The 23,558-nt window shown below is 44.5% G+C and overlaps 1 protein-coding gene and 1 long non-coding RNA gene across 2 annotated transcripts in view; one reads left to right on the top strand and one right to left on the bottom strand.

Moving 5' to 3' along the window:
• The window catches only part of THOC6 (THO complex subunit 6), a 214,823-nt gene extending 210,966 nt beyond the window's left edge, over nucleotides 1-3,857 (bottom strand). Inside the window, exon 1 of the mRNA XM_069651700.1 lies at nucleotides 3,718-3,857. The gene's annotated coding sequence lies outside the window, so the exon portion shown is untranslated. The remainder of the gene's footprint in view (nucleotides 1-3,717) is intronic.
• LOC138580839 (uncharacterized) overlaps nucleotides 3,849-23,558 on the top strand; it is a 38,342-nt gene continuing 18,632 nt past the window's right edge. Inside the window, exon 1 of the long non-coding RNA XR_011304356.1 lies at nucleotides 3,849-3,936. This is a non-coding gene — a long non-coding RNA (uncharacterized lncRNA). The remainder of the gene's footprint in view (nucleotides 3,937-23,558) is intronic.

Raw genomic sequence — 23,558 nt, 5'->3', positions numbered from 1 at the left:
CAGCATCCTGAAGTTGTCATGGGGGTCATCCTGGAGTAATACAAGATCATCACTGGAAGTAATCATAACTCCTCTTGGAGTAGTTTTTGTGATAACTTTAGAGTCATCTCATTTGAATATTTCAGCCTATACACATACTTAAGGATGGTTTCGGATGATCACCCTGAAGTAGCCATGGATGACTCTAGGATGGAGTCACCTGATGACTCAAGAATGATTCAAGGAAGATCTTTCTTTTTGACTTGGGTGGCACTAATTTACAATGAAGAATGTACCTTTGGTTGCTATGACTAACTCTTTCACGGTCAATATTGTGTACATGCCCTAGTTCTTAGTAAAGGAAACAACGTGTCACCCTCGTGAGCAAGCTGCCCATTTTATGCACAAAACTGTGCACGCTAACTATCAGGAAGTCATTCCACTGAGGTGTTCGAAGATTTAAAAAAGTGCAAAGCCCGAATGGTCTTTGATGTCAGTTGGAATCAGGCAGGGAAAAGAGCCCAGTTGTTGATAGTAGCCCATCTACAATTTTAAATTGTTTATGGGCACTGACAGGTTGAGCCAAAAATAAGTATTTGTGGGCCCTGCCCCAATAGCCCACCTCCCTCTGGTGGCACCGTCCTTCACTCTGCACACCACCTGAGAACTGGGAGGGGGAGGTCAGAGAAAACGATGCGTTCCCTTGCTACAAAGTCACGCCTGCAGAATCGCACTTCCATATTCCACTGACCTAGTCATAGTAGGAGGGTACAGAATTTAAAACCATCTTTACGCATGAAGGGCTTCCTATCTCAGACCTATGCAATCACAATGTTTGACACATTTAGTGAAAATAGCAGTCCCCATTACAGAAAAGGGCCAAGTCCAACATACAGTAGAGGCTTTTGCAGGATCAGACTAAATGTCAAAATTCCTATGTTGTTTTTACTGTAGCACACATCCCCATATACTGGAGCGCTGCATGAGTACTTTTTCGTTTATAACATTTTTGTTACTTTTCAGATGTGTCCAGGATGGGCTGACGGCAGTGTATCATTTTGTACCGCTTCTTTCGTTTTACTCATGTGCAAGAAATACTTTACTGCATAACACCAAGTACGCAAAATGGTAGTGCCACACGTTTTTCATCCTGTCCTTTTGCCACTTTGGCCTTCTTCCTGCACACTTAGGTCAGGAAATGCCATGCATGGTATGCCTTTTCCCGTTTGGAGTTTCCAGGCCAAGTGGAGGTGTGTGCACCCTGGCTGATGGTGGGGGTTGGAAGACCGCTTTCTCCTAATCCACATTCCAGCCAGAGGATATCTGTTATTGGGCAGATGTGGGGTGAAAGGCTGTCCAGGTTGGGCCACCGTTGCCAGACTGAATGGTACAGATCATTAGTGGGCTGCAGGAGAGCCCCCCAGCTCGAAATTGAGATAAAAGTTTGAGTCCTTCAGCTTTTCCTCGGCTTGTCAACTGGAGAGAAGAACTTAAAGAAGAGGAGCAACATACCGAAGATCCGAACACTGCTGCTGAAGACGCCCAGCATTGCCTCCAGCCAAGTTCCAGTGAAGCCCTTCCTCTATGAAACAATCCACTGAAGACACTCATCTGTGCTTCGAGAGTTGGCCTGGTGGGACCAAAAAGGTCAGACCCCTACACAAGAAGGCTGCCTCCAGAAACGTTTGGCAGTGTCCCTGAACCCTCCTGTGGGCTGACCACCTTCATCAAAGGCATCTCCTGTGCTTTGGTTGCCATCCTGATTTTGCAGCTTGGGACTTTGCAGGCCGACTTGGGGGTCTAAGGGCCCATAAGAAGAACCCTTAATACAGCTGGGTCTACTCCTGGACACAAATGTCATGTGCCGTCCCCTGATCGGGGTGATCTTTGCTGCTGCCTGTCTCCGTCTTGTTCTGGGGGTCTCCTGTCATCATGGGGGCTGTTGTGGTTGCAGTACTAAGGTGTCTTGGTTGTCCTGCTTAAAGGCATTTAGAACTGTCCTACGAGAGGCTGAACACCCATTTAGCCTTTCCCAATTATGAAGCCAAAACCAGCCACTGGACCTCCGAGCCCTGAAACTAGATAAATGACATTAGTGGGCCAGCGATTCAGAGGAACTAGGGGCGGCCCCTCCAAAAATGTAAGTTCAAGTGGGAGCTTGCATACCAGAGTTCTGGACAAGGACCTCCCCAAGAACTCCCCCTAGTGTACTGGGACTGGGAGAGTGCCCCTAAACTGCTTCTACTCACCTTCAATCCTTCTAAATGCATTAATCTGAAACTAGTATTCACATGGTGGCTTTGCCAATATTTGTTGTAACTTTTAAGCCTTCCAACTCCCTGCAAAGGTACTTACCCGATAGATCACATGTTTTTGTCCCCAATTCCTCCTGCTTTTAAGTGGTTAACAATAAGTATTAACACTGCTAAATTTAATGGTACTTTAACAACACCAAAAGAATGAAGGGATGATTTGACCCTGTCGAGATTTGAACTTCAAAAAGAGTTGAGCGTTTAACATGCTGAGCTATCCATTCTCACTACAGTATGTTATTTCATCAATCGTGCAGTTAAAGAAAAATGTTGTGATATCTATCCACTTCCCTCCCCTGAGCCGTCCCTCCAAGGTTTTCTAATTAAAAAAATAATATAAAGATCATGTTTATAAAAGTGTGCCACAACATAGTCCCTCTACTACTAATCACTTTGATAATAGGTGTTCTATTATTAAGACTGGTAACCCCCAGAGTCAAGGCATTACCAAAAGCTGTTGGCGTGCACACTTTAGAAGAAAAAAGTGGCAGGATAGCTCCGCAGGTTTCAGTACTCACTGCTGACATCTATGTGGCATCTGTAGGTCGCGGATTCAAATCCTTGCCAGGTCAACTCAGCCTTTAATTTTTCCATGATCGTCAAAAGATAACTTTTTTTGGTGTGCAAGAGGGACGGGAGGATAGCTCATGGGCAATGTCTTCGGAGCAAGACAATGCAGAGCAACACAGACTCGAATCCCGATGCTGCACTTAGAGACTGGTCTTCAGTATTATGCGCAGCTATAAAAGATTAAGTAGTAGTGCACATAAGGGACTTTGGAAAAGCAATATATAAGTGATTGATGATTACAATAAATACTTAAATGGTAGCATCAATCAATCCAAGAAACAGTTTACAGTAATCTAATTGTCTTAAATGAGTGCTGCTTTACGTGGGATTGTCGGGATTCTTATTCAACTTCGAACATTCCCGTATAAAAATCACAGCCAAGAATTTGTTTGCTTCCTTAAACCATAAAGTACGAATCTCATGTTTTTATATTGATAGGTCTGAAGTTGAACGAGACTGGTTTATGAATGGATCGGCAGCGAGATGATAATCGCAATTTCAAAACTTGCTGGGGGAAATAAATTATAGGAAGTTATCAATCTATTAATTGGTTTTGCATACAGTGGCAACATAAACGTGCGGGTTTCATCATTTATGATATGTGGTCTTGTTATCGCGCCCAACCCCACAATATAATTACTGGGGACGCTCAACCCCCACTCCCCTTCCACGCCCACTCTCCCTTCTAGCCATCGCACTCATCCCGTGTCAGTCCTAGCGTCGGGCACTCTGAACCCTCTCGATCAGTCCTGCTCCATTCCTCAATCCCTCCCTCCTGCAAACATAGGTCTTTCAGACTTCCTGACAGTGTGATTACTGCCCCTATCAGAACGAATCAACGGGTACCCAAACTTACCGTGCAAGCAGTTAAGAAGATAGTTCTCAGGTGCCGCTTCTCTATTGATGTGGTGCAACTCTACTATCTGTCCGCCGAAGCAGGTTTCAGTGTTACATCTATTTCTTCCTTTCCGGTTCTCTTCTGCCGTGCTGGTATAAACCGGAAGTGAAAGGGAGACTACGACAAACAGCTCGATGTTATATATTTCTGTCCACGCTCACGCAGAAGGAATAGCAGGCAAGCCAACCGGAATAACATCTGATGTTATAATTCTTCATGCAAATAAAAAGATGCATGTTTCCTTTTCAGATCGGGCAATATTATTAATGCTTTATCCTGTAGTACTGCTGGTACAGCCATCGGTCTTTTCCCACTTCAACAGTGAGTGGGGTATGCACTCATGGTTTTTTCTTGGAATTCTGGGATTTGTAGTCCTACATTTAAAATAGCAATGCCAAAACTATAATTGTCAGAATCCCCCTGCAAACAAAAGACTGGGTGGCTGCCACATAATTGTGAAACCTGAGAGCTCTGCAAAAATGATCCAACATATCTGTGGAGCTGTGTTGTTAAAAGCAGAGGGGCAGGTTACTATGTATCTGTAGTTTCCTATTTTTTATTTTGGCTATTAGGTGGTGCTGAAAGCGCTACCTTTAAGGCGAAACTATTGTCATTAAAATAAGTGCTTTAACATAAGAGGGTCTGTAATGCTTTTCCAATGGAGATGACATTTAAGGAGGGATACAAAGCTGTTAGGTTATTGAATCCCTGCCATTCCCTGCCCCTAGCCATGCTAATCCCCACCATTCCCATGCATGCCAACATTCTCAGCACTTGGAAGGGCCATTTTGTGAGAAAAATCTAGAGACGTAAGTATCCCCATAGGAATGCATTGGCACTGAGATTATTTTAGCGAGAAAACGTGAAAAATAACAATCATTGAATAATGTGAGTATAATCTTTTTTCAAATAACTAAAGTAATTTACAATTCTTTCAACAGCAGTCATTATTCCTGTCCTTTCTGCATTTAATTTGCTTGTTTTTGTTTATATAGCTTGGGCTGTTTCTCGTCCTTTTTAAAAGTTGTAATATGTATCAATGTCTTACAACACGAAATCGGCAATGTTGTAATACATGTCATGTAGTGCTCAAACTCTTACTGGCTCAATGATTGTCTCTGTTAGCTGAGAAGGGTCATGCAGATGCTTGTCCCGCAAACCCACTTTGTGCTCGGCTTTGCACATACATTGTCTGTCTCACCCCACCTCTATTTTAGTCCTTCGATGCATTCCCTTTCAGTTGTTTTCCTTCCCCACCACTTTTAAACCAACTGTAAAGTGTTCAAATAAGAAACTTGCAATAAGACATGAAACCCCACAGTGCTCACATCAGAGAGGATCTCAGGGTCTTCAGTCCTGAGATCCTCTCCGACGTGAGCACTGTCCTCTGTGTGTTTGCAGCATTTTGCTCGCATTCAGGATTTCTAGCTCCTCGCCACCGGCATGCGCCGAGTTGCTGACAGCGGAGAGCTAGACATCCGAAGTGCAAGCCCCACAAACACACAGAGGACAGTGCTTACGTGAGCACTGTCCTCGATGTGTTCACAGGATTTTGCTCGCACTTTGATTTCTAGCTCCCTGCTGCCGGCAACATGGTGCATGCTGGCAACGGGGAGCTAGAAATCCAAAGTGCAAGCAAAGTCCTACAAACACACAGAGGGCAGTCCTCACAGATTTTAACACTGGCCTCTGTGTGTTCGAAGGATTTTGTACACAAATCACATTGTAGACTGAAATGACAAATATATAAATACTTATGTGAACTAAAAATAGTATGACAGTAACTTTGTTTTCCCTATTTGGAACGGAAGAATACAAGTATATGAATGCAAAATAATGTCAGCCTAAACAATCTTCTATGCGTTATGCAGCTTTTCAGACAAGTCATAAAGACACACAAAAACAAAATTGTGTGACAATGCTATCTGTTAGTAAATATAATGGTCCTGATTTGAAAAATAGTTTTTCAGTGGGAAAATCAATCTCAATGCTTCCAGAATAAATTAACTGCTTGTAGAAGTGCCTTCTTACCGCTTGAGAACTGTCATATAAACATTCCACCTGCTTGAGAAATGGTAAGAAAGCATTTCTGTTGACCTTGCTGTGTGGCTCCCCTTTTCTCAGCAAGCGAGTTTGTCAGCTAGGGCAGCTTTTTACCTGTTCTGAAGCACAAAGACCACATAACAGAGATGCAAGGTGTGGCAGGTGAGTGTTGCAGGTAGAGCAGGGCAGCCCCCGGGACATGTTTGCAAGTTACGCTTGATTTCGTGTATCATTGATTAGCCACCTCCTTAATTGACATGTAATAGAGTTTAAATGTTCATCTTCGGCTCGCCACCCACTGAGCATTGTGTGCCCACCCCCCCAGGTTACTCTGAGAACCCGATGAAGACATGAGGTTGAACTCTTGTGTCTTAGACTTGAACTCTCATCCAATACCCTCCACAGGACAGTAGAATAGAAAGCCAGTGAGTGTGCGGGCTCAGCTCCCGGAATGAATTACGATAGCTTCCGGGTCAACCAAAGGTGGTTACTTGGCCATTCTGTGATGAAGCTAGGCTTTATGCCAGTCACCTGCACTAACAAACTGCAGTGAGACTTGCACGTCTCCCAATGCCCCTCCCCCCAATCGTATTGGCTTGCTTGTGTAGAAGTAGTCTCTGCTGTAGCGCTTTCCTGGAATGGACACTCTTAAAGAAGGCGCTACATGCATCTTGTTTTCTCCTTGGCAGGAAAACACTCAGGATCTCAGGGTTGCTTTTGTTCCAGTTAGCAGGCATCGCTGCCCAATCTGGAGGTTTGCCAGTGTTTTAGGCCCGTGCCCAACCCACTTAACACCAGGACAGGAATGCCCCATACTATCTCGGCAGCTTTGCTGCTGCTCCAAGGCTGCACCCCGATAAGTGGACATACATAGATTAAGGACAACCAACATTGGACATTTTTAAGTGCAGGTAGGCAGTACGGCTAGCTGCACTTAGGATGTGACCATGATGGGTGAAGTGCAATAGTAGAGGCAGAGGAAGTGAGGGACAGAGGCAGGTTAGAGGCAAGGAAAAAGGTTAGCTTTGCTAGCTAGGATAGATGGCTGGGTTGAGCTAATGCTGCTGACTGAGCACAGAATGCAATCTATAGGTCACATGTTAGAATCCCATTGAGGTGGAATCAGGATTTCATCCATCTGTGAGTGACCAGAATTAGGACAATCACGTTTCAGGAAATGTTTTTTCTTTTTAGTAGCACAGAGCTAAAACCTATGCTTTATTCTTGCAGACCCAAAGGCAAATGCTCTTTTGGTTGCTAGCTTATCTTGCAGCCAAGCAGAGCCCAGAACTGATTACTTGAAGTTGCAGGTGCTTCTGTTTTGGTGCATTTTGTTGCATCTCTTCGGATTGTGAGAGTACCATAAATTGGAGACGACACAAAGCGTATAGGTGCTTGGTTATTTGCCCACCCATTGATTGACCATGTGTATAAAGTATTAGGCATTTTGCAAGCACGGATATTAGATGCCCACAAAAGCTCAAATTGTTGGCATTGCCAATGCTTGTTTTTGTTGGGAGTATTTATACTTCCTATATTTTATTGCGAGCATTTGCCTGTTCTTAGTGAGTAAAAGTGCAGATCCTTCAAGATTCCTATTGCTATCTGTAAAAATGACATCCAGCCCTGTTTTTTCCTTTGAATTCGGGGACTTGTTGCTTTTATTTCCCATTTTAAGCAGTACTTTAAATGGAAAAAAAGAAGTGCAGGTACTCACCAAGTTACGAAGCCAAACATTCTGAGCAGCTCTTTCGGCGCCTGGCCGTTTCAGCCAGGCACAGGTCCCTTTTATTTGCAACCAATGTCCAGAGAAATTACATTATGTGCGAAGGAGCACACACTTTGGTAAAGCGGTGTATCTGTTATGAAAGTTGGAATATCTATATTAAACAAGACTTCCTTTTTGCGTATTATACTAGCAGATGTCATTGCTGTAAACTTAACTTTATTAAACTTAACTGCTTGCTTTCTTTGCCTAATAAGAAATTCGGTAGGTAACTGGAGCTGTGTGTGGGATTTCAGTCGAATGCTCCAGTTCCATCACAACTCCAATTACTTAAACATTTACATATTTTTAATAGGCATTGCTAATAACAAAGAAACAACTTAAACAAGTAAATTCCCAGGCTTTCCAAATCAATCCCGGCTCCATGCTGGACTCTCCTTTTGTTCTGCAGGGTGGGCCCTGAAGGAGATATTATGGGCACTGCGGGGGCGGAGAGAAGAGGAGGGGGAAGAGGGTGCTGCTTTGTCCAGCAAAGGCTGTAGGATTTTAGTCCTTTAAGTTGCGATAAAGTGAATTGAAAAGCTTTCATTTAGTTGAGTATGGGTATTCTCATTCAGGAGTTGAGAAGTGCAGATACCTGAAGCTGGGTAGGACCATCCCATTTAAAGCACTGATTTTATGATTAGCAAAACTACAACTCCCCGGATTCCAAGATGAAACCAGGACTGGGTGCTGTAAGGAACTCATGGTGACAACAAGTAAGACAGACTCAAGTGATCACAGTTCAAGGGTGTTTATTGAACAATGAATGCTGTGTGCAGGTTGGAAAAACGCCTAATCTAAACCTAAATCTAAGATGGGGGCAAGCGTTGACCATCAAATGAAAACTAAGGCAGTCCTAGTGGCGTCGACTCAAAATAAAAGGGACTATACTAAGAAACCTATTGCCAATCCTCACAACTAATACAAAAAGGGGTGTGGGATAGTTCTCAAGAAAAGAAAGAAGTGTTCTCAAATAATATGTCAGGATGCAGTAGCGTGGGTCTCCCTTCCTCACGTTTTGGACACAGGGTAAGATGGGAGCTTGAAGCACAGTACAGTCTCGGGCTTCTCCATCACGAAACAACAATTCCAATGCCAGCTCTCAGGACACACTCTCTGGCTTTTCTAGCGCAAGATGGTAGTTCAGGTTTTAACCCTCGAGCTTTCAGTTATCAGGGCCGTCGATGGCCAAGTCTTGTTTCCCTTGAAAGTCTCTTGCCTTCGAGGACCTGACGTGTTCAAACAACAAAACAAAAGTTCCTTTAACAAATGAAAGTTCTTTTCCAATGCTCGCTGGGTGATGGGTTCACCCCTGGGTCTCCCTCTTCTGGGTGCTGACCCTTCTAAATCGTATTCCAAAATATATCACAGTTCCTTTATCAATCAGCTTTGGGTGACAGCTTCACCCCTGGATCTCCCTTGGTCGGGCTCGGACCCCTCTGTCTTTTGCGGGATTTCTCTTCCCTTGGTTTCTCAATGATCACTTTGACTGTAGGAATCACTTCCTTTTCTTTCACAGTGCTTGGAAATCAAAGTCTTTCGATTGTACAGGGATTTAGCTTGGCCCTCTGCATGACCACGTTGACATATTGCTCTGGCCCTCTTACAGCCTTCTGGTACTTGTAGTTTCTCTCTTATGGGGCTCGACCAGAGTCTCTTGAGTTAGCACCAACGTGGCGCCCTTTTCCCTCTGTAGCTGGTCTCCCCTTCACGCTTTCAACAGTTCATTCATAGTTCATCTGGTTTCGTTCAAAACTTGCCACTTTGCAATTCTCACTCAACACAGCCCGTTTCTGACCGGTTCTCCCCTCGACTCACCGGCTGTGATGAACCGCTGGACTTTTGGCTTCGCTGAAGTCAAGGCCGGTACCACGTGCAGAGGAGCTTCCCTTGCTCCTGCTTATCAGCATAGGCTTGCCCCGTGTACCGTTGACATCTGCTGCAGGACACTTGTTGTTCGCTGTTTTAGGCTCTCTTCCACGAAGGTTCTGCGGGCCTCGGACGAAAAGGGCAAGGTCACCTCTCTCCTCGCCACCCTCTTGATTCCTGCCGCCTTTCTCTTTCTTTTGAACTGCCGCGTAGCAGTTGTCTCGTCGTGCTGTCTGCTGTACTCACCTTGCTCGTACTGTGCTCTGTGGCTCCACCTTTAAACCCTATGGGGAAGGGAAAGGGCTGTCAGGTGTGTGTTATTCTGATCAATTGCCTGACTTTGCCTGACCCTTGTATTGGGACATGTCAGGTAAATGGCTCTGGTGTTAGTCCGTTGTCCTTTGTGTTGTGCAGAAGTGTTAGAGTTAGAAAAGGGGTGGCAGGGGGCGCTGTTGAGCAGCGGATCGTAAAGGTAACCTAAAATACAAGCTCCGCACTCGCAATTAATCCTGCACTTTATAAGCCGCCGCCAAGCAAAAATAATTGAATCTGCAGAGCTGAGAAGAAACGCTGGAAGATAGGCCTGTGTGACACTAAGACGACACACTGAGGCCGAGAGCGGGGGAGGGGCCGGCTCCCACCGAGCATGCCGAACGAACAGTGTAGAAACAATCGCAGCTACAGAATCTGAAGCACTCCTTGAGTAACCTCCAGCCGGCACTGGGAGAAATGGGAGCTGGCCGCACAGTCGACACCCCAGGTACAGAGGCACAGAGACTAGGCTAAAGTTATCCAGCAACGTCGGCTACCGGGCCGAACCCCCACATACCTCATGGCTGGTGGTGGCCCCTAGATCTGGAAATCTGAAGAGCCAAAGCAAGCCCGGTGCGAGACAACCCCTACGACACTGAACTGCTTGCGGGTTGAGGTCCGGAAGGTGTCCGACCCTCGGGTCTGCGGTCGCGACTACACGTCTGTGACCACCAAGACGAAATGGCTAGAACTGGGACGAACAGCCCAAACAGACCGACCGGGACACAGTGTCTGCCCATTCAGCCTGGAAAGCTGGGACCATCTGGTACAACTATCAGATCCACACGACTGATCCTGTAAAGCACATTGGAATTGAACATACATGATCCTGATTGAGGCCAAAAGGTAAGAGCGCTCGCTCCACTACTACCCACGCTCGACTCAGACTTCCTAAACCACAAGCATAGCCCAGCGGATAAAGATCCTGGAAGCCGAAGCCTTGGGTTGCTGGCTCACCAGTGTGCCTGGTCGCGTGGGGGAACATGCGAGAAAAACAGCAAGCGCACGAACCAGATGATATCATTTACAATTGCCTCTAGGAGACTGGGCACGAACAAACGCGATGCGACACATCAATACCCTAAATAATACAGCGGAACCCACCATAGGAATACGTACCTCGGAGTGCGTTAACTCAAAGACAGCATGATCCAGGCACTACAAAGGTCCCAACACAGTCCCTGGAACCGGCCCAACGAAGCGGTACACAAACATTTCCAATATTATCAGGCTACCGACCACGCAGGCTGATAAAACTAATTTCCAACCAGCCGTATAGCCAACCTTACTTGGGCAAGCTCCTCAGGTGAAATATACTGTGCGTACCCGGTCCACGCAACATATCTGCACAAAATCCAGGACTTACACACCACGATCCGTTGCAGTGGGTGCAGGATAGGGAGCACAAACCCTAGTAGTAAGGCACAATATGGTTCCCAGGCAGGAGAAGGGAAGAAACCACGACGCCACGATCTGCCTGTGACCGCGACTTGAAAGTGCCGACACAAATCATAGTGCACAAAGGCCACACGCGGCTGCATATGCAGCAACTACAACAAGAACTCTGAACAAGAAACCCATGCACAGCCAGACCACTACTACCTTAATATATCCACGTACAATCAAGACCTTAAGCATCATGATCTAAGGCCGAGATCACAAGCCAGGCAGAACGATCCCTGATGAGACAAAACACAGAGCACACATAGAAGAAGCGGTGGGATCGCCACGCCACAGTCTGCCTGAGACAAAAACCTTGAAGTACTACACGAACCAATGTGCATACGAGATCTACACCGTACAAACGCTGAGGACACGACAGAGAATCCAAACAAAATAACCAAGCACAGGAATAGGGATCTACCCCGGATCATCGTGAGACCACCTGGACATCAGCTGCAGACCTCAGCACACTTGGAGGTCAACCCAATATTCCGGCAAACAGACTACAACACTAATAGAGTGGGCACGACCACGTCAGACCACGATCACAACCAGGGCTACAATAACACCAAGTAAACTAGAGACTCCTAGAACGACAACAGGAAGAAAACGCGAGAGAATAGCTATTAAACGGCACCATTATTAGACCAGTACGGGAGCACTGTCAGACCGCCTACCTCCCAAAACCCGACATACAAGACCGGAGTGGAATAATTAGCAATCCTACCCCTCACGAGCGGTGCGACAGAGATCAGAGGGAATAATCAAGTTAATAACACAGCGCAAACTACCACTGTGATAAAAATAATTGGCCACTGATACGTGATCACATCCAAAATACCCTGAGATAACATAATGACCAAAGGCACAAACAAAAAGAAGGGCCCAATGGACTCCTTCACGGGCCTGAGACCAGCATCATCCACCACTCCTCCGCCTCCCGACACCCCGGTTATTGAGGGTGGATTTGACAACCCATGGGACGATCACCTGCTACAAACGATGCAAAATGGCTTCCTAGCCATTAACGTCAAGCTGGATGATATCGTGGGCACAAAAGGTTCTTTGAAAGCAAAGATAGAAAAAGAGAGTGAACGCATCACAGAAGCAGAAACGCAAATGAGCACAAATGAGGACGCGATACTGCGCCACGACCGAACACTAAATGCCATCCAGAACAAGTTGAAGAAAGTGGCGAATAAATGCGAAGACTTGTCATCAAGATCGAGGCGGAATAACGTCCGAATAGTGGGGATTCCGGAATCAGCATGTAAGGGCAGTGTTTTCTATTTGTAGAAAAACTCCTGAAAATTATGTTCGACCCCACCAAGCTGTCCCCACAGTTTCTGGTCGAGAGAGCACACCGGACGCTGGCTCCCCTCCACGCCCGTGAGCTCCACCAAGGACAATAATTGTTTGATTGTTAAATTACAGAGACATGGGGCCTCATTACGACCCAGGCGGTAAGTTACCGCCTGGGTCGTACCTTTACCACCATGGCGTAAACTACGTTTACAACATGGTGGTTGGCGGACTTACCGCCCCATTCCGAGGTGAGTGGGGCGGTAAGTCCCCATTAACCCATTTACCCTTCCCCATTCCCATTTTTGCCGCATAGGGCATAATGGGAGTGGGGAAGGCGTTAATTATGCCACCGTAAATTACGGTGGCGTAATTAACAACAAGGTCCCTTAGCGCCATGGTCCTCGGAATCAGGCAGTAAGGGTCGGCGCTGTTTACGCCGCCGTAAACCCCTTACCGCCTGGGTCCTAATGAGGCCCATGGACACAATTCTCCGGCTGGCAAGAGAGAAGGACTCCTTTTTAAAATTTGAATATAACACCATAAATATATACCCGGACTTTGCAGCTGGCGTTCAAACACCAAGAAGGTCCTACAGCACGATTGTCCCGGGAGGATAGCTCAGCGGCAGCGTGCGCGTCTTGGAAGCAAGACGACACGAAGCAGCAACAGGTTCGATCCCCGGGTCCGCGCTTAGAAACCTCCGGGTGTTTAAGCGCGTTATAAATACGTAACTAAGACAAAAAAAACACAATTACGCAACTAAGAAAAACAAACAATTCCTGTAACAGCGCCTCGATGCCTGCGGGCTGTGTGAGCGCTTTATAAATGTAAATAAATAAATAAAAATAAACGCCTGCTTCGAGCCCAGAATGTGCCATACTCTCCAATGTTCCCCGCCAGACTGAGGATACAACCTGGGGGCAGTGCCCATTTCTTTGGCAGCCCTGCACAAGTGCAGGCCTACGTGGAGGCGTCAATACCCATGCCTCCAGGACAACCACGCCCAGAGACAACTGAACAGCACAACAATGGAGCAGACTGCGACGGCGACAACGATTGAAATGAGCAGACAGGCGACTTAATAACACCATTCATCCTCTCCTTCTCGCTGTAACGGCAGCAACAATAACTGGTAAAGTAGGGTGTGTTGAGCCACACAGGCAACACAGGCTATCAACATGCCCCGCCCTCCCGGATATATCCAAAAGTTCACGATGGTTACATCATCGAATTGGGGTTGATGGTGAGGGAGGGGGCGGGACAAGAAGGGAAGAGGGATTTCATGGTTTATTTTAGTTGACCGGTCGTTATTACCCAGTAATGTTTACGAGAAAAGTTGGAAAATCATTGCCAAATGGTATACGAGCTTGGCCTCTGCTGATGTTGACTAGACTAGGGGAAAAAGAACAACACAAAGATGAGAAAGATTGCACTGTCACATGGCGCTATACCTTAGGCTGATCTCGTGGAATGTGAGAGGTCTGACCAATCCGATAAAAATGAGAAAAATCTGGGTGTATATATAGAACGGCATTCACCTGACATAATAATGGTCCAAAAAACCCATGCATTAGAAACCACACACAAACGGATAGCACAAAGATGGGGGAAGAACAGATTCTACACAAACTACTTGTCACAAGCGAGAGTGGTAATAACGCTAATACACAAAAACATTGCTTTCAAGGAAGCAAGGAACACTCATAGACGCAGAAGGTAGGTATGTAATTGTATCTGGTACGATAAATAATAGGGCATTAACACTAGTGAACACATACAGCCCTAACACAGACGACCCTCAGTTTTACATCAAAATAGCAACCTTAATAGGACACAACCCTGGCATCCCAATTTTGTGGGGAGGCGATTTTAACACAACACTCGACTTACTCATGGGCAGATCGAGTACCAAACACAGACATGAGTCCAGAGCCTCCCTTGCTATTAAACAAGTTATGTCCCAGTATGGCTTGGTCGACATTTGAGGAACGAACACCCCTTGACCACGGAGTACACTTACTACTCCACGGTACATGATGCCCATTCCAGAATAGACCTCTGGCTCATGTCCTGTACGTGGGTGGGTAATGTACATGAAACTATGATATTACCACGCAAATGGTCAGACCACTCATCAGTGGTACTGGAACTACGTCAGGCACACCTCCCTAGACCACCAGGAATGTGGAGGATGGCCCCGGCAGCACTGCTAAATGATGCTTTGGTAGAGACACTACGAATAGATATTGAATCTTTCTTTGCAGAAAATGTTGGCTCAGTAGAGAGATTTTCCACAGTGTGGGAAACATTCAAGGTGTGGCTCTGCTGAGCTATGATTGCATCAACATCCGACTTTTAAAAACCACTAGAATGGAACTGGGGGAAATGGAAAAAGACCTTAGGAACCTAGAAAATGAATATGGAAGAACACATGATAGAGCACATGATAGAGCACTACTAGGACTAATAAAAGGGAACAAACTGAGGTTCTGCGAACTAGCAGATCGAGAGACCCGGTTTATGGCAAAGACTGTACAGGCTAGATGATATGGAGAGGGCGACCGACCTGGTCGGCTACTAGCAGGGATAATAAAAGGGGAACGTGAAACTCATCATATTAGTGGTATCACAAAACCACATGGCTTGACCACCATCAAGCCTGATGAGATAAACGACATGTTCAGAGAATACTACCAAACACTATATTCCAACAACGATATCGCTACAGAGGAGGAAGTGAGGGAATACCTGGCAGACACCAAATTGTCCGTGTTAGATAACGAATCCAGCAGGAAACTAAATAACCCTATAACCAGAGAGGAAATTGCAGAAGCTATAGTCTTGTTGGCATCTAGTAAAGCCCGGGCCCCGATGGCATTAGCATTGATTGTATAAAGTTTACAAAAATATCCTAGTTCCCAAGCTGCTCAGAGTATGGGAGGAGGCCTGCGCCACTGGTACTCTGCCACCCTCCCCTCACTGAGGCGGTTATAACAGTCCTGGCGAAACCAGGTAGACCCCCCAACGAAATGTCCGGATATGGCCCACTCTCACTAATAAACTCAAACGCGAACATTTTTCCAAAAACGCTGGCCAATAGACTGCTACCCTATATGCCTGAACTGGTACACCCAGACCAGTCGGGATTTATCCCAGGCAGGTGGACCGCCCTAAATTTGAGAAGACTGTTTGGCACAATGTCACAGTTGAACCAGTGCAGCTGCAATGGTGCTCAATGCTGAAAAAGCTTTCGATTCAGTGTCATGGAACTTCCTATTCGGGGTACTTAAACGTATGGGTATAAGGGAGGGATTCATTAAATTCGTACAATTGCTATACAAAGACCCTAAAGCCAAGGTACGCACTAATTGGAACTACTCAAAGGAGATAAAACTAGCCAGAGGCACCCGCCAGGGGTGCCCATTTCCCCCCCTGCTATTTGCATTAACAATCGAACCTTTCGCAAGCAGGATACGAGAATCTCACGGACATAGGGGATACATATACGGGGACCTCCACAGATAATATCCCTATATACACGGACGATAATTTAATATACATTTAAAAAAATGATGCCAACATAGAACCAATTCTTGCAGAAGTCAACAAATTTACCATACACTCAGGATATAAGATGAATACATTGAAATCGGATGTATTCCCGCTCAATGACACAACTGTCAAACCATTTCAGCTGTACTGGATGAGATGGGCAGAGGAAACAGTGAAGTATCTAGGGGTTAAAGTGGCACAGTCACAGAAGCTTCTTTATGACAAGAACCATGCCGACTACCTTGACACACTAGAAAATAAACTTAACCTCTGGGATAAATTCCCACTATCATTACTGGCCCGGATAGCCATCCTGAAATTATAGTGACTCTAAAGCTCTTATAGTACTTCAATACCATACCAATATGGCTGGGACGAAAGTTCTTTAACGCACTCCGGAAACTAGCAGTGACATTTGTATGGGGTGGAAAGACAGTCGGGGCGAGATGAGAATCTCTTACTGAACCATATAATAGAGGGGGACTTGCTGCCCCCGATTTCGAGATATACTACTTGACTGCTCAGGCCCAATACGCAGCCCAGTGGTATGACACAGACAACAAATACTCTCACGTCGACCTTGAGAAACAATCTGCTGCACAGAATGACATAAAAACGACCCTGATATGTGAATACAAAGTTGACCCCTGCCCCTATGACCCACTACGCACCACGCTAGATGTGTGGAAACGTATAATAGATAGACTACAGATCACAAACCCGTATAGCAAAAACATCCCATTATGGCGCACCTCAGATCGCCCCCCCTACCACGCAGATATTCAGAACTCATGGGACCCGAACAGGGAAATGAAATTAGGCCACCTTTTTCCTGAGGGCAGATTTGTCACGTTAAATGAATTCAGAGACAAACTAGGTAATAACCCGGCGAAAACGTTGCAATATTAGCGAATCAGAGCAGAAATAAAACAAAAATGGCCATCATACCCGATGGAGCCTAAATCCAATGAATATATGGAAATGATGATACAAACTAATAATGAGAGGAAATTGGTAGCAAGAATATACTCCAAGATACATGCCCCTTTCATCCCATATTGGGAAAAAGACTTGGATGTGTAATAGACGAGCACAAATGGCAGAAAATGTGCAGTTTGACCAAAGTGGTCTCCCTTAACGAACGCCTGCAGTTAATACAATATAAAGTATTAAATAGACTCCACTACACTCCTATGCACAGTACCATGTTCAACCCACAAAAGGTACAACTCTGGCCGAAATGTAACTTCGACAAGGCAGACACTATTCACATGTTCTGGCACTGTCTCCGATTGCGAAATACTGGCACCACATTGCACAAACATTACGTGCAATGGTGGGTATACCCCCGACACTTCTACCACTATAATACCTTGTGGGCGACATTGGAAAAGCAGATACTAAGACCCGTAGACTCTTCAACCTAGGATGCATAGTAGCCAAAAAATGTATTCTTCTGAAATGGAAAGCGAAAGAGGCACCAACATTGAAACAATGGCTTAACGAAATGGCATGGGAAAATGACAATGAGGAGAACTATTCACAGACAGTGATTACCGCAACACAACCTAAGGATATATGGGCCCCTTACTGTACTTTTATGGAAAAGACATGGAACTCAATGTTAATGATTAGATGTAATAAATATGAAACGTAACGTAACTGTATGTGTAGCAATGGGATATGAATACTGTAAACAAATATGTCAACACAATTTACAACAAAAACATATTAAGTAAGTATTGTAGAAATGTGAGAACCTCTGTATACAACTGCCATTTGATAAATAACGTTTTTAAAAAAAAGAAAAGGGGGGCAGTGGTTTGGAATATCCTCCATGAGAGGTTGGGGAAAGGTGTAAAAGGAAGGGGGATACCGTGTCTCACCCGTCGGTGTCCCACTCCCTATGGACCCCCATCCAGGAGATCCTCCCTCACTGGTCCACCCCCAGGAACTGGATCCAATAGCGATGGCCGTGTCCTGGCCACCTAGATGACAAATCCCTGGGGACTAGCTAGGGAGACAACTTCAGGTTTCTTACAGTACCCTGATCTGTTAGGATCTCCTCAGGGAAAGCCACCCAAGAGAAAAAAGGAAGTAGATGTTTAAGTATTTGCTGAGTGGTATTATTGCATAAAGGAAATGCATCAGGGTATTGTGTGGCATAAACAAGTATCACCAGTACACACTTGTAACCCAATTTCGATTTTTCAAGATGCCCAACAATGTCCATCCCAATTCTCGAAAATGGTACCTCAATAATGGGCAATGGAGTTAAGGGTGGTGGTGGTGTTAATTGGGTGCTAGTATGTTGACAAATCTTGCATGTCTGAATAAAGATTTTGGTGTCATTGTGTATTCCTGGCCAATAGAACTTGTTGCGAGTGTGCGATCCCAAGCACTATCTGCTTGTGGCTGTGGCGAACCACCAGTTGTACCCTTGGTAAGACTTCAGAAGTGACATCCCCTCTATATAGAAGTCCTTTCTTGAGAAAGAAAAATTACCCCCCTTCTTTCCAACCCTCAGCGTCTGGTATAACTTGTAGAAGGGCTTCAGCTAGAAATGGGATCGTTTCGCTGAGCAAAGGCCAGATCAAGGAGTTCTCGTCGTCAATGGGAGTAGTCTGGGAAGAACCTGGCTGACTATTGGCTTCCCCAAAGTACCTGTTTCAGTAGTTTCCTTTTCAGCCTCCTCTTTACGGATAGGTAGCATCACCCTCTCGAGTATTCCTTGGGCTACCTGATGTCCTGCCGGTATTTGAAAGGGCTCGTCTCCATGATTCTCGAGCAACACCTTCATGTCACCTCTAGAAGTCAGATCAATCACCCCGCCAGGACATCGATACCAAATTTCCAAGCCAGGCCTGACTTGGGTGCTAACCGGATGTAAGTACACTAAGCTGGTACAAGGACTAGATCACTAGGGATAAGACGTCTTTCTTTTGGTGGCATAGTTTCTGCCCAGCTACTACACAAATCAAACCCAACAGAGCCTTTAGTGGCCACTGTAGGGTTAGAGGCTCTATCACTGAGTTTTTTCATATTTTAGGGTCCCCCAACCTGTATCTATTGAGGTGCATCCCATTCCTGACACCATCTAAGAGACAGGCATGATATCAAGAGAGACACAGGCTCAAAGATATTTGTTTCAACAGCTTTATTTACTATAGTTCATGGGTTGGTGTAATGCCTCACTGGCCTCTCGGGGTTCCCTTTCCCAAGCTCAGGCCTCTTTCAAGTTCCAACACAAATTCAGCTCTTGGGCCTCTCGGGGTTCCCCTCCCCACGCTCAGGCCCCTCTTGAGTTTCAAAACACAAGTTCAGTTTGTCAGGATGTGTCCTTCTTTCATATACAGTTCTTTCAAAGGGTAACATCAGAGACTTTTGAAAACACAAGGTTCTTTGATCCTCCTAAGCACGGCCACTCCGAGCTTTAACCCCTCTCCTTTTATTTCCTACTCTTAACCTTTTGCATTCAAGTGCTTTCTGTACCGCTTTTTGTTCCCCTGTGTGTTCATGACTTCTTTCTCGTGCCCTCTGGCACCTTCTCTAACTACCTCAGTGCATACTTGCACCTTCTTTGTCGTTCTTGAGCCCCCTGGCACTTTCTACAGCTTTCTCATGCACTCTCTTTACCTTTCAGTGACCACTGGCACCTTTTCCAGCTTTCCTGTGAACACTTGCACACTTCCCACTCTGCCGGGTCGCTTGCACCTTTCTCTCTTGTGCCTGGTGGCGCACACCCTCTTTATTATAGTTCTTTCACTTTGTGCCCCTTGCATGCTCTGCATTTCTTGATTTGTCTTACTTTCTCTTGATCTTGTCACTCTTCTTTCAATTAACACTGCTTTAATAGTTTCCTTTCATTTCTTTCCTCTTCTCCGCTTTGTACCCCTTTCTACATTCCTTTTGCCCACTCCACTTCAGTCAGCCGCATGCACCCAAGTCTCTCTCTCTCTCTCTCTCTCTCTTACTTCCACAAGACTCACCTTGGCAGCAGCGCAGTGACAAGTGGTCCCTTCTGGCTGTGTTCCTATTTGTTTGTTTCTTCTCCTCTATTCTCTCTTTCTCTTTTTTTCTGTTCTTCATACCTTCTTAGATCTTCCTTTTGCTTCCTCTTTTTCTTTCTCCACTTTGTATATCCTTTCTTGTTCCTTTTCCTTCTTTTCCTGTTCCTCTCTTTCTTTGACTTCGTCAATACACTTTCCATCTAATTTGATTAGTATCTGTCCCCCATTCACTCGTTCTGTACCATTGTCACTCCACTAGCTCTGTCTTTCTCTCCTTTTTGTCTCTTAGCTTCTTCTTCTTCTATTCCTATCTGCTTGTCCCTTCTTTCATCAAACTCTTTATGTTCATTGCGTGTGGACATGTATTTACTCTCTTTAATTTTTTTCGCTTCTATATTATCTTCACTTCTATAAGTGGGGGGCGCATATGTCAGATTAACATACCCCGCTGCTGCCTTTAATTCTTTTAGGGGATACATTCCCTGTTTTTCTTCAAATGTACTATTGGTTTTAGGAGGTGAAAGAGGGGCCAAGGGCAATACAGCCTCCTCTTTATACTGGTTAAGCATCGACTCCTTCTCAGATGGGTATTCTCTCTCGCTCTGATACATCTTCCATAGTTCAGCTAACCTTTTCTGTAACTTCTTCCCTGAGTATGCAACATGTAAGTATGCTGCCATGTGTTGCAATAATGTTCCTGATAGTGAACCTTCTTGAGGCCAAGGCATGAACATTTTGTCAGCCGTGCCATTTACCCACTCAGCATGGTATTTCCTAATCTTAGGTGTGTATCTTGGTAATGTTTTGCACAGGTGTAGTAGGGGAGTGTCCCCCATGATGACAAGTCATTCTTGACTGTCAATACTTACCAGTTCTTTTATTCTTCTATTACTTTGATCAATTACACCGCAACAATCAATTCGGGCAAGCACCAACAATCGCCGCCCATTTCCCAAAACAATTCTCCAAATAATTTTCAAGCCTACATGATAATATTCTTTTTACTGCTTCGTTTATGGATCTTTCGATTTTTACTATCCTGTTTTTATTATTGACAACCTAATAATCGTATTTTATTCTATTTTTTCAACTTTTGTCGTCCTCTGATTAATTGGTTGATTGATTGACACCAATCGCTTGTTTTTTAGAATCTAATAATCAAATGTATTACTATTGTTTTTATAGTTTCAACCTAACCTACAACCTATATTATCACCACTACTACAAAACATGTCAACTTTTTTGCACTGATATTTTCACAACCACAAACAAAAATGTGCACACTACTTTCTACAATCGTCTTCCTTACTTTCTCTATTAAGAGTATCTCATCTCCATTTTACTCCATTTTGGAGTGTGTCGCGCACTGTTCTAGCTGGCTCTTAGCCTCAGGAATCACTTAAATAATACTCTGTTCTGGAGTTTGATGCAGAACATTCTATTCTCCTTTAGATTACGAATCGAGGTATCTCTCCTTTAATCAAATCCTGTTACATTACCCATTACATACACATACAATAGGTGTGTGAAGATGAAGAGCAAAAAGGGGAAAATTAACAAGAAGCACCCGAAGAACAGAGTAGTAGATTTAAAAAGAATATGCAGTGTGAAAATGAACACAACACGAAGAGTCAGGATCAACAGATAGTTTATCCTTACTTGATAATCAAAATACTGTTTATACCCCCACAGAAAAAACAATTCCCCAAAAGGCGGGTGCAGGTCAGTCACCTGAGGAGTATTTTGAACCACAGATATTCCAAGGCACAGAAATGACAGGCCCCGTACCAAGTGCAGATAAGTGTCACACACCAGAAACTGACATGCTGTCACGTGACACTTGTGAAAATACACCGCCAATAGATTCCAGAGTGGAGGTAAGTAGAGAGGACCCAGACAATGGGGAAGGCACAATGATAAATTGAGGTGTGAACACTGGTGGTCCCAAATCAAAGGGGCAGTCAGTGGCTACACTTCAGATGGGTTCTCAGCTCAGGAATAGACACAAATTCAAAAAGAAGTGGGCAAAAAGGAGGGTACAATGACATTTCATATGACTCTTTGCCTAGTAAAAAGTAAAAATGACCTAAGAAAATGAAGTCCTGAAATTAGTCATAATTCACATTATTTATGCATTCTAGAAGAGGTTGAGGATAGGTAATATTCCCTTATCACTATTGAAGAAAAATGTAATGCATTTGCAAAGATTGACCCAGGTGCCCAAGCAACAATAATGTCAAAGGAACTGATGCAAGGTATCAATGAAGTCAGATCACCACAAAACCATTTAAAGGTGAGGCCTATGCACAATTTCAATGGGGAAGAAATACCTATCAAAGGTGTCACTGAGGGTGACATAAAGATAGGGAAGCATAGGATGAGACAGAAGCCATTAACTAAATACCCTTCCTCATAGGGACAAATTGCCTGAGGAGACTATCGTCCCTCATTGATGGGGTAAATGGGGTATTGTGGTCCTTAGCCAAAAAAACATTGAAACCTAAGAAAATAATGAACCAAAGCAACAGTGTAAAAGAATGCCACACAGTTGCTAAATCAGAAAGTGCAGTGGAAGTATATCTTCAGAATGGCTGTGTGCCTAGTGTCACTCATTCTCATGTGTCAGGATGAAATGCGAGGAGAAAAGAGAAGCAGTATTTGGACATTTATTTGGACCCTAAGAAAAACTGGCAAACGGAAATAGATGAAAACAGATTGTGTTTTCATCTAAATAAAGAAAAACACAAACCAAATATTCCTCCAAAGTCAGATCAAGAAAAACGCATTTCAACAATTAGAGAAAAGCACATGGGAGAAGGGCAGCCATGGATCCCTATCCATTTGAATGGGCATTCTGAAATGATTGAAGCCACTGGTGCTTGAGCATGAAAGGAGGTTCATTAATGAAAAGGTACTCAGGCAAATACTTTGCAGAGAAGGGATCGCAAAGTTTAAAATAAAAAATCAGCACATCTTTGGCCTAGATGACCCTGAATTGGGACAAAGAATTGTGGGAAGATGCATGCTAAAGATTACAATTGGTTATAAAAACATTCATCACAATGTATGTATAGGGGACGAACACAAAACAAATTCTATTTGGGAAATGACATCATGCACAGAATGTGGATAGTGTTAGATTTTCTAAATCAAAAGGTATGGTCCAGATTGGGTGGAGCTGCACCCGAATTTGAAAACAAGAGACAAGCTCACCATTGTGCCCAAATGATGCCATATGCAATTGAACTTCAAGTGAAAAAGGATGTTACCATTCCCGCATTTACCAGAAAATTTACAGTAGCTTTAAAATACAGGAAGGGACAACATATGAAAGATTCTGATGCATTTGTGTGCCTAAATTAATAAATAAAGCAGCAAGGATTAGAATGTGAATATACACCATTGGTAGGGATGGGGGTGGACGCATTCAAATCCTGGTGGACAATAAAGTGTGTCAAGACATTCATTTGTAAGAAAATACAGCATTGGGAATGGCA

The sequence above is a fragment of the Ambystoma mexicanum genome, chromosome 3p, assembly GCF_040938575.1.
Source record: "Ambystoma mexicanum isolate Mex_15411 chromosome 3p, UKY_AmexF1_1, whole genome shotgun sequence".
Taxonomy (NCBI): Eukaryota; Metazoa; Chordata; class Amphibia; order Caudata; family Ambystomatidae; genus Ambystoma; species Ambystoma mexicanum.
Note: the sequence above shows the minus strand (reverse complement) of the source record. Positions and strands in the feature narration are given on the sequence as shown.